Below are 12,179 nucleotides of genomic sequence, written 5' to 3'. Positions count from 1 at the left end.
AAACAGTGCATAATGCGTTTTGTGTCTCTGCTTGCCCCGTAAACATGAGTTCAAATTCACCATGCGTCTCCTCTGCATGTTCAATGAGAGGAGGTGAATTTGCTTTGCTCATAGCCTTTGGAGTTGGTAAGCAATGTTCACTTAATACGTGAGACATCTCAAATATCTGCCCTCGTTGCATCGAGTACAGAATGCTTTTATGTTTTGCTAACCTTTTTAATTACTACATCTGGTGAAAGTTAACTTTCAAGAGACGAAAGTGAACTTGCATCCGTTGAAAGCAGGATTTATAAACAATTTTCCTAATGACTAAGACTTACTGTTTATTGATATCAGTGAAAGTTTAAGACTAATGAACCATATTTAAGACATATCTAGGCAAAAATCGATTTATCTATTATCAAAGTAAAATCTATTATCAAAGTAAAATCAGAAGAATAAGAAAAGAAATTTCATAAATAAGAACACTGCTGGCTTTGTATGACATGCACGTTTTCCAAAGCCAATAACCTTTCACTGAAATCCACCAACTATCTTAAGTTGGCTAAAGAATCTATTCGTTAAAGTGGAAAAATATTATTTTTCATAATTACACAGCCGATATATTTTAGGTATGCCTAAAGATGTACAAGACGATAAATGTAATACAAGGACGTATTTAAAGTGACAAGCTAATCTTTCTCTCTCACTCTCTCTCTCGTCCCTTCCGTCACTAATTCAGCTTCCTCAACCTAATGCATTGTCAAATCAATTCAACAACATTCTTCCCTTGCAAGTATAACCACCACTACTCACTACATCTACTTCCCCCTTACCCTAAACACCTTTGCTTCAACACAACGCCCTCCTCCAAATCCGCAGGTCTTGGCAAACCCTCCTTTGGAAAAAAAAAACAAAAAACTAACAATGTTATCAAGTTTGACAAGAAGAAAAAAGTTCCAACGCTTGCTTTGCAATTGGGGAGGATTTCGCTCATTGGGAAATTTTCAAAGGCTCGACACAGATATTGCCTGCTTTGAAGCGAAAATGGGGCACAAGGCGAAAAGACGAAGTGAATCCTGAAGGCAAGCCGACTAAGAGGTTAAAAATATTACGTGAATAAAATTAACTTTTCCTTAAGAGGACAAACCTTTGAAAAGTGATTTTTTGTGGAAAAACCTGTGACACAAAATTTATTTGTCAAAAATTAAAACTTATCAACAACTAACTTTTAAGAGGACATAAATCTAAAAGAAATACATAAAATCACATTTCAGATAGCGGAAGAAAATCATGCCCGATTTCATAATATAGTAAAGTAAAAGAATAGCCATTTTTGATAGAACATGAAAACCACAGGGAAAACGATTACCGCCGGAGAGAGAAAAATGACAAATGAAAATTGAACAGTAGAGACCAAGCTGAAGGGGAATAGCCTTTTGAGAAGAAAGAAAGAAAGAAAATAAAATATTTTTCCTTTGAAATCAACTAAAGGAAAAAAGATGAAGACGTACATAATAAAAAATGAATTATGTTTAAGGAGGAAAAAAGGCAATATTTTCGTGAGAAAAGAAGAAAAATGAATGGAAAACCGAAGGATTTTTCAAAAAGTAAAAACTCTAGTAAAATATTATTGGGGCGAGAATGATTTCCGTTACAATACAGTAACCGAAGCCATTAAAATATGCTAAACGGACACTTGAACATAATAGAAAAACCGATTCTTGAGCTTTGCCCTTACGATTACGACAAAAAGAAGTAAACGGATAAATAAACAGAATGCGGAAAAATTAATCTTGCCAGTAAAAGACAACACAGTCCTTTTTCATATTTGTCTGATTTTAACAAGGATTTTTGCATTCTTTAATAAAGCGTTTTGGCTTCTAGCGATATCAGGGCCACATAGCGCGCACACACACAGACACACACTACATCATAACTGCCACACAGGTGTGCTTGGTAAAAGCATTAAAAGAAATACAAAAAAAGTAATAATAAAAACCACAAACTGAATGACAGTAAGCAACAAAATCCTCTTACTGGAATGCATAATCAGTACACAAGAAAGAAATGTAATAAATAAATAAATAAATAAGTAAATAAATAATAAATACGCAAAACCACACAATATAAAAGGCAGAAATGTGTTACATCGGACATAAGATCATATGCAATGAAAAATGCAAAAGAAACACGCCAAAAATAAATAGCCAATATTTGATAAACATAAAATTTACGAAGCTTTCATTATGCAACACTTGGAAATCTGTCATAAACGGCGAGAAATTGCAGCTCACGAAAAACATGCCTCCGAGAGGGGAATGCAGCAACGTACGCCCTACTATGCAATAAAACCTACTTTGCAACGGCAATAAATGCCACTCGATCAAACCAGTAATGATTTCAATAATTTCTGATGATTTCTTTACCAAATCCCCACTGACAAATATGACGAAAGGTGGAGATAGTTTTCCTGAATGTTTCATGATAGCAATGCAGACGTATCGTCTGCATTGCCATTATGTGCGATAAAAACAAGTAAAAAATGCGCCGAAGTTTCTCCGGCGCAATCGAGTTTTCTGTACAGCGTATAACGCTGTACGAAACTTAAACTTTCGGCCACGGCCCATGAAACTCTTAGCCGCGGCCCATGAAACTCAGCAACGGTCCGGTGGTGGGCTTTGTTGTCGGTACCTATAGCGATCCCAGAAGTACGATTATGGCTAACATTAACCTTAAATAAAATAAAAACTACTGAGGCTAGACGGCTGCGATTTGGTATGTTTGATGACTGGAGGGTGAATGATCAACATACCAATTTGTAGCCCTCTAACCTCAGTAGTTTTTAAGATTTGAGGGCGGACAGAAAAAGTGCGGACGGACAGACAAAGCCGATACAATAATTTTCTTTTACAGAAAACTAAAAAATCGCAAATGCATCCACACCGAAATGCAGCAGTGATTACTGGTGTCAGTCAGAATATGAACAGGTATCGGGGCAGTAATCTGAAACCTTGATTTAAACCTGGGTTTCTCCCAAGGAGAATGCAAGTGTGCATAGGCAACAACACGCAGTTATACGTTCCTTTGCGCATGCGTACAACTAACCCAAGGGGGGACAGACTTAGTTTATCTTTATCTATTCTAAAGACGAGTAATGCAAAGGTTACAATTGTTTAACATATATGACACCATATAAAATATTTCCTCAATTGCATACTATTTATGAGGCAGATATGAAAATGCTTCATTACTTATGGCGGGAGGGCAAAGTGGGTGACCTACAAAGATCCAGACACGTGAAAGAGGTGCTGGATCATTCTGTCCCATAAGCAATGGAAATGAGATCGCTGATGAAGTACAGTACACTCACGAAGTTTAAGTATATCTTAGTTTAACCAGACTACTGAGCTGATTAACAGCTCTCCTAGGGCTGGCCCGAAGGATTAGACTTATTTTACGTGGCTAAGAACCAACTGGTTACCTTAGCAACGGGACCTACGGCTTATTGGGGAATCGGAACCACATTATAGCGAGAAATTAATTTCTATCACCAGAAACAAATTCCTCTAATTCTTCACTGGCCGGTCGGAGACTCGAACTCGGGCCTAGCGAGTACACTCACTGACTTTAATAAACAAGACCGAGGCGGTGATGATGGTGAGGCAGCTATAGTGTATAAAAGGAATATGAGCCTGAAAAAGTTCTTAGTTGCTCGCTTCTATATTGGAATTTTAGGATTAAATCACGAGTTATAGATTTTTTCTCTCATGGCACCGTATATAAGAAGAAAATGTTATTTTCTTTAATGACAATAATCAAACAAAACAAATGTTCTCCTACAATTACTGTCACCGATACCGCCTTTCCTCTTCAAAATGATTTGAGGTTTCAGCGACATGTATTTGCGAGAGCGCTGACAAATAACAGCGAGAGTTTTCATAAATCACGGCAGTCTCGTAAAGCTGTCATGCACTTTGTTAAAACTGTCATATATAAAATATCCTTCCCTAATGACTGTACTTCCTCATCGCCAAGTACGTTGCGAATTCACTCGATGGTATTAAGCCCATCCTTTATGCGCTGTTATTGCTTGAAGGGAAAGAACTATTATCTCGTCCATCAAAAAATGGTCCTTTACCAAATATTCTCTTCCATAATGCTCTTCTATTACAGACGGACAGAACATTTTCTATCTTCAATTTTTCAGTGATAATGTTCAGTAATACATTTCATACTGTCCTCTAAATGCAAGTTAACTAAAAAAAACTTCTTTGGCAAAAGAGCTCTGTTATAAACCCCTGCAGCTAAATGATCAGTCTTTGCTAAAATATGCGGTAAATCATAACAGCTCAGATATTAGAGATTGTCAGGAAAGGCTGAAATCCATAAACTTACCTTTTCGTTGTTTATGTCACTCGATATGGTTTACTTCTGCTAATCCATCAAATATTCATTATTGTTTTCTCCTTAACAGCAAAGGGGCATTTCAAACGCTCGATCGCTATCTTGACTGACAAAGAAAGAATCTTCGCTTCTTTAATTTTTTATGCATTCTTTTTAACTGGCCCAAAAATTGCATTTTGTGCTGCTGAGCAAAAACGAAACTGTACATAATTTCGCTTCTCTCCCTCTCTTATGTGATGTGATAAATAGTCATATATATATATATATATATATATATATATATATATATATATATATATATATATATATATATATGTATATATATATATATATATATATATATATATATATATATATATATATATATGTATATATATATATATATATATATATATATATATATATATATATATATATATATATATTTATATATACACATATATTACAGTATATATATGTATATATACATATGCGTGTGTACAGTATATACACACACACATATATATGTATATCACTTGGCTCAAGAAGTTAGCATTCACAGCATATCTTCAGGGTTAGGTTGCTATTCCCACTGGCTTCCTCAGGTAATTAATTAATTGCTTAAGTTAACATAGAACGCTTCCCGTGATGTCAGTGCACCTCATGCGGTGCACTGTAGGCATTACTTAAGGTTCTTTGCAGCGTGCCTTCGACCCCTAGCTGCAACCCCCTTTTCGTTTGTTTTACTGTACCTCCTTTTATATTCTCTTTCTTCCATCTTACTTTCCGCCCTCTCTTAACAATTAATTCATAATGCAACTGCGAGGTTTTCCTCCTGTTACACCTTTCAAACCTTTTACTGTCAATTTCCGTTTCAGCGCTGAATGACCTCACAGGTCCCAGTGCTTGGCCTTTTGCCTAAATTCTATATTCAATCACCATAGGCCATTGTGTTATCTAGCGGAATGTGCTTGGAACGTTCTAGGGTTTGAACCTTGGGCTTCTCATTCACGAGGCGAGTGTCCTACCCACTACACCATACATATATGACCGTTTGCCTGTGGATAGGCTTCGGATCCTCACGACATAGGCTTCGTTCATCTTCCAAATTTCACGGTTGGTGTCATAACGTGAAAATTCCAATCGATTCCCCCACCTAAGATATGTCGTATATAATGGAGTCCCCAAGATAGCGTGCAAGTGTCTCAGTGCCACATTAGGTCTTGAGTGGCCAAAGCCATTTTCACGATGACACTAAATAGCAGTGTGGCACTGCTAAGACATTTATGAGAGTATCTACTATGACTTCTGAGAGAGAGAGAGAGAGAGAGAGAGAGAGAGAGAGAGAGAGAGAGAGAGAGAGAGAGAGAGAGAGAGAGAGAGACTTCCTTTCATATGGGTTTGTAGAACAGTGTTCCCATTTATAGCGTACCTTTAAAACTTTATTATTCAATATCAGTTTTAGAGAGAGAGAGAGAGAGAGAGAGAGAGAGAGAGAGAGAGAGAGAGAGAGAGAGAGACTTCCTTTCATGTGGGTTCGTAGAACACTGTGTTCCCATTTATAGCGTACCTTTAAAACTTTATTATTCAAGATCAGTTTTATAGAGAGAGAGAGAGAGAGAGAGAGAGAGAGAGAGAGAGAGAGAGAGAGAGAGAGAGTTCCTTTCATATGGGTTTATAGAACACTGTGTTCCCATTTATAACGTACCTTTAAAACTTTATTATTCAAGATCAGTTTTATAGAGAGAGAGAGAGAGAGAGAGAGAGAGAGAGAGAGAGAGAGAGAGAGAGAGAGAGAGAGAGAGAATGTGAAAAACCAATCGAAAAAAAGACAAAAAGGAAAAAGAAAAATAAGGCATTATCTACCGAGGTAAATCAGTCAGCAATGGATGTGGACTCTCGACCTCTAAGGGGATTACAGATAAGGAGGAAAAGAAGAATTTATGGTGGACAAAAGATTCCACAGCCCAGCCACGGTGATGGGGGTTGCGGGGTTGTGCAGGGAAGGAGATGGCGTCTTCTGTTTATTCAAGAGAGAGAGAGAGAGAGAGAGAGAGAGAGAGAGAGAGAGAGAGAGAGAGAGAGAGAGAGAGAGAGAGAGAGAGTTCCCATTATTAGTCAGGCTCTCGCTAAATTAAAATGCTGCTTCTTTGATCAAGTATGAAATATCATATAACTGGCTTTTGAGCAATCTTACAAACTTGCCAAATGACAGACGAAAGAGTTCCATAAACATCTGACCTGCGCACAAATATCTTTGAAAATCATAACAGACATTGGTGACTCTTGATCGACCATCATTAATTTTTATTATAGAACTGCTTAACAGAAATGGAAACTGTATTCACTCTAAGAAGAAAATACTGCCCAAAAATGTTAGCTGTAACACGTAAAATCTGTTTTGCTACTTCAAATGTACTAATTTTTATTGAAGGTAGTAACATTTTAATATAAATCCCCGTAATCATGTCTATTTTCTGTATTAATACTTGGCACTTTCCTTAGATACATCGACATTTTTTATGTACCACCGGGTGTCTTGTTCATCCAACACGAGTATAACACAGCACTTGGCCACAGGAAGGCTTGTTTCTTGTTTCACTAAATTTTGGGAGTCTTCGAGTAAATTTCCAAGAGATTACATTTGGTTATGATGGATTTAACTAATGTACACCCACCAAAGAAACCGATGTCGCCTCGCCAAACCTTGCTGGAAGAGATCATGTCCTTCTTGCTCTGAACGGTAGCTGAAGTTCCAACTACCAATGCATAGTTACGATGGTTCGAATGAGAGGAGGAGGAAATTACCAAATTCAGACAAAAAAGTGCAATAATGACTGAAATATATTTCAAGAGAGAGAGAGAGAGAGAGAGAGAGAGAGAGAGAGAGAGAGAGAGAGAGAGAAATTTTATTCTTTTAAGAAATGTAATCGTATTTTGTTTCGATATTATCTCTTTTAAGCACCGAGCACGTGGGGGTGGGGGGTGGGCGTAGGAGGATATTATGATAAGGAGGTTAAAGGTGATGGGCAATGGGGTGATGTCAATGTAGGGCTTGACGAGATTCGATCAGCAACATATTTGAAGTGGCGATATTAATACCCTTATTGATAACACTTAATATCAATTATTCCAATTCGCCATGAAGACATAGATATTTATCATTATAGCATTACTTATATCCTCGTTTACGTTCTGAATAGTTTTGAGGGAAAGTGGAGGGACCTGGTTTTCCGACGAGGGAGTTTGCGACACAGCCATGGACGATGCGTATCCCAAAAGCCAGTAGCTGAGTAGTTTTGACGGCTGGGGATTTGCAGCCTCTGGGTAACTTTATTAGCTGGTAAACACGATTATCTATATTACGGCAATCTCCACCATATTGTTGTCTTCTTTAGTCTGTATAACATATACTTATATATGGCATTTTTTTGTAGAGATGGCGGCGTAAAACAAAGACAACTCTGTTGAGCATATAACTCAAAGAGGTCGGATCATTGGTGAGTGGGAGCGTGGTGTTCCAACACGAGATATTGCCGTGAGCGTTGGAGTGTCAACTCGCACAGTCCAAAGGTGGATATCAAGATGGCGGGAAGAGGGAACATTGGCAAATAGACCTAGGAGAGGACGCCCCCGCATAACAACATGACAACAAGACGACCCCCTGAAAACCTCAGTAACTATCACGCAAGAATTGCATCTCTCGTGCACTCCACAGGCAACCAGACAGCGACTGAGGGAGCATGGGATCAGGTGCCATGTTCCGGCGGTCAAAGAGGAGTTAAAGGAATGGCATCGTGACACTCGTCTGGGCTTTGCTCTGCAACATGTTGTTTACGATATCGATGACTGGAAAAATGTAATCTTCAGTGATGAAACTTACTTTACACTGATAGTCCAGAGCAATCTGGCGACGCATCGGCACAAGATACGATGCTAGAAATATTCAGGAGAGAGCTAGGAGTGGGAGGTCGTCCTCGAAGTCGACCACGAGGTCGTCTTCGAAGTCGACCTCGAGGTCGTCCTCGAAGTCGACCTCGAGGTCGTCCTCGAAGACGACATCGAAGGCGTCCTCGAAGTCGACCTCGAGGTCGTCCTCGACGTCGTCCTTGAAGTCGACCTCGAAGTCGTACTCGACGTCGACCTCGAGGTCGTGCTCGAAGTCGTCCTCGAGCTCGTCCTGGAAGCCGTCCTCGAGCTCGTCCTCGAAGTCGGCCTCGAGCTCTTCCTCGAGCTCATAATCGAAGTCATCCTCGAGCTCGTCCTCGAAGTCGTCCTCGAGGTCATCCTCGAAGTCGACCTCGAAGCCGACCTCGAGGTCGGTCGAGGTCGACGTCCTCGAAGTCGTACTCGAGCCCATCCTCGAAGTCGTCCTCGAGCTCGTCCTCGAAGTCGTCCTCGAGCTCGTCCTCGAAGTCAACCTCCAGGTCGTCCTTGAAGTCTTCCTCGAGCTCGTCCTACGGCTCATAATCGAAGTCATCCTCGAGCTCGTCCTTGAAGTCGACCTCGAGGTCGACCTCGAAGTCAACCTCGAGGTCGTCCTTGATGTCGTCCTCGAAGTCTTCCTCGAGCTCGTCCTACAGCTCATAATCGAAGTCATCCTCGAGCTCGTCCTGGAGGACGTCCTTGAAGTCGACCTCGAGGTCGTCCTCGAAGTCGACCTCGAGGTCGATGACCTCGAAGTCGTACTCGAGCCCATCCTCGAAGTCGTCCTCGAGCTCGTCCTAGAAGCCCTCGATGTAGTCCTCGAGCTCGTCCTCAATGTCGTCCTAAAGGTCGTCCTCGAAGTCTTCCTCGAGCTCGTGGAGTGCTACTGCGCCTATACTCAGGGTTTTACACGTGGGTGAACTAATTAGATAAAGTCTAGTATGGCTCTGGTGTTGTGTAAAACCCTGAGTATAGGTGCAGTAGCACTCCACGACCCCGATAATGCAACACTTTTATGAGAGTTGATGGCTGAACCGATAAGATCACTAACTAGTATTCTGATGTTTAAGGGTTCGAGCCTCGAGGGGAAGGGTATTTTCCAAAATCGTCATTGGCAAAGTTATGGTGATTATGGATATCAGTTTCCCCTAATTTGAGAGTAAAAACCGTCGAAATATGCTGCATCAAATATAATCAAAAAGTAGCTTCGTTCTTTGCAAACTGAACGGAGAACAGAACCATAATAGCAGATGGCCGAATCGTCCCAAATAGCCACCACTCGAGACTTAGTTATCAACAATAGTATGATTAACCTCAGGTGTTCTTAATCAGGGGTGCTCGCTCCTCTATGGGATGTGAGGCCGATTCCTAGGGGACCTTTCAGATGAACAAAATAACGCCAGAAGCCAGGAAATACTCGTAAAAATTCTGGTAACACTTCAACAGAAGTTGTGTGACAGGGATATTTTTATTTCCTAGCTATTGACGTCATTTTGTTGACTATCAGATATAGTAACCATGTTTTCGCCCAGACACTTGCCCGTTCGTCTAGAAGGTGCCTAACGGGTGCGAGGATGAATATGAATAATTAAGACAAATATATATTTCTTTATATGCATATTACTTTTTTTCTCAAAACGAAAATAGTAATAAGGCTATCTTTGTCAATGAAAAACAAAAAACAAATTATCAATACACATCACATCAATTTTGTTTCTTAACCATTCTTTAATATTTTTTTTCCTATTTTTCAGAGGGTGCGATAACGGACTGCTGATTTGCAAAGGGTGCACACTAAAGGGAGAGAGAGAGAGAGAGAGAGAGAGAGAGAGAGAGAGAGAGAGAGAGAGAGAGAGAGAGAGAGAGAGAGCCCTTTTATTCTTTTAATAAATGTAATTGCATATTGTTTTGAAAGTAATCACCAAGAAATTTCATGACCTTGTTTTATTTTAATTTCGTATCATATTTATAAGAAAAATCCGTAAATATTGATGAAACTGGCTGTTCATATCAATATTGCCCTAAACAGCTATTTAACTACGTCCTGGTAGTTGGAACGCAAGACATCTTTCAGGGCAAAAAGGGCATTCTCTCTCCAGCCAGGTCTGGCGAAGCGACATCGGTTTCTTTGGTGGGTGTACATACGACAAGCATGCAATGAAGTAAAAGATATATCTGATGAAACCAAATTTTATACTGAATACGGACCATCTTACAAGAGGTGTAGAAAGATGTGCTAGGTAAGCAATGACGATCAATCACAAAACTTAATGCTCACCACTTAATAAAACGAAAAATAAAATCGTGGTTTAAAGGTTTAAGCCCATGAGCAGCAGAGGCAAGCGACAGGCCATTGCGCTGTCGCACAAGGTCCTGGAGACAGAACATGATCAACGCCTAGGCCTCTCTCGGACCAAGCTAAGACCAGGAAGAAACAGGCAGTGGTTATGATGACGCCTATGCCTACGCTACGGTTTTGACTTGGGTATCTAAATTCTCGATTATTTCATGGAGAATTGCAAAATTACACTTCGGGAGAACTCAGCGTCGCTAAGATACTCCTACTCTTGCCACTTCAAAAACTCATCCGAGGCCCAGTTCTCGTGAACTGGAGAGGCAAGGATTACATAACACTTCAAGCCGACACTGGTTGCACAAATGTTAGGACATTTCCTGCTTGCTAGCTTCTGTTCACGAATCTCAAGCCTAAGAGACAGTAAGCTGAAGGCATTACTGATGAAACTGTGAGTACACACAACGGCATACGTGAAGAAGCTCGATTAAGTAAGCACTACAAAAGAACGAGAACATTGCAACACATTTAAGGGCATTTAAAAATTACAACTGATCCATGGTCGTGCCAGTACATTTAATCAGTCACATTAATTTACCAAACCTTACAAAATACATTCTCTTTACACACACACAAACATGCACTATATATATACATGCACACACACACACACATATATATATATATATATATATATATATATATATATATATATATATATATATATATATATATATTCAAGATATTGCCTTGTAATATGTATAGCATTCCACAATTTTGATGTATTTACTATTCTAGTTATAATGTGTTCTGTGTAATAATAATAATTGTTGAAATATCATATGTAGTGTGGTGTCAGATCTCAAAAGAGTTAGTGATTTAGATAACTTAGGAGCATACTTTAAAACTGATAATATGTTTTAATAATAACGTAGTAATAATAATAACTAGTGATTTTGTAATGTTTCATGTACTGTTCTTAACACCAACTTCGGTTCTTTGTCTTGTTTTAAAAACATGCCATTCATGGTTAGCCAGCTGCTGTCTGTTTTGATCACGTCGAGATTTCTTTAAGAGCTTCATCCCATATGATTTTCTGCTCGAGTCCTGTATGCCTTTTTGAGAGTAAATGCACATATCTCGGTCGATTACATCGTGTTTTGTAAAAGTACAATGCTCTGATCATGTATTGTTCTAACACGCTAGTTGGCCCCAAAACATTTTGCTTGGGTAATGACATCCTCTGATTGTTTCCTTTCTTGCTGGAATCCTAAAGTTTGTTCATTCTGATTTCAGAGACCATTAGTGTGGTCTCTCTCTCTCTCTCTCTCTCTCTCTCTCTCTCTCTCTCTCTCTCTCTCTCTTTAAAAGAGAGAAATTGTTAACGTAAAATATTTGTGTGGTCACTGGTATTAATCTTAGCTTTTGAGATCTGAATGTAGGAAAAGTGCATAATGGCACTTAATGAAAAAGTGTGTTTTGTGAATCTCAAGAAGCTGCACTTCAAGTAGATTTTGCAAAAGTTTTCACAAGCTTGTGTACGGTAAATTGAATTTTAGTTATTATGACCATGGTATAATAAGGTATATTGAGA

The sequence above is a fragment of the Macrobrachium rosenbergii genome, chromosome 3, assembly GCF_040412425.1.
Source record: "Macrobrachium rosenbergii isolate ZJJX-2024 chromosome 3, ASM4041242v1, whole genome shotgun sequence".
In the NCBI taxonomy this organism is placed as follows: Eukaryota; Metazoa; Arthropoda; class Malacostraca; order Decapoda; family Palaemonidae; genus Macrobrachium; species Macrobrachium rosenbergii.
This window is presented reverse-complemented; position numbering follows the sequence as displayed.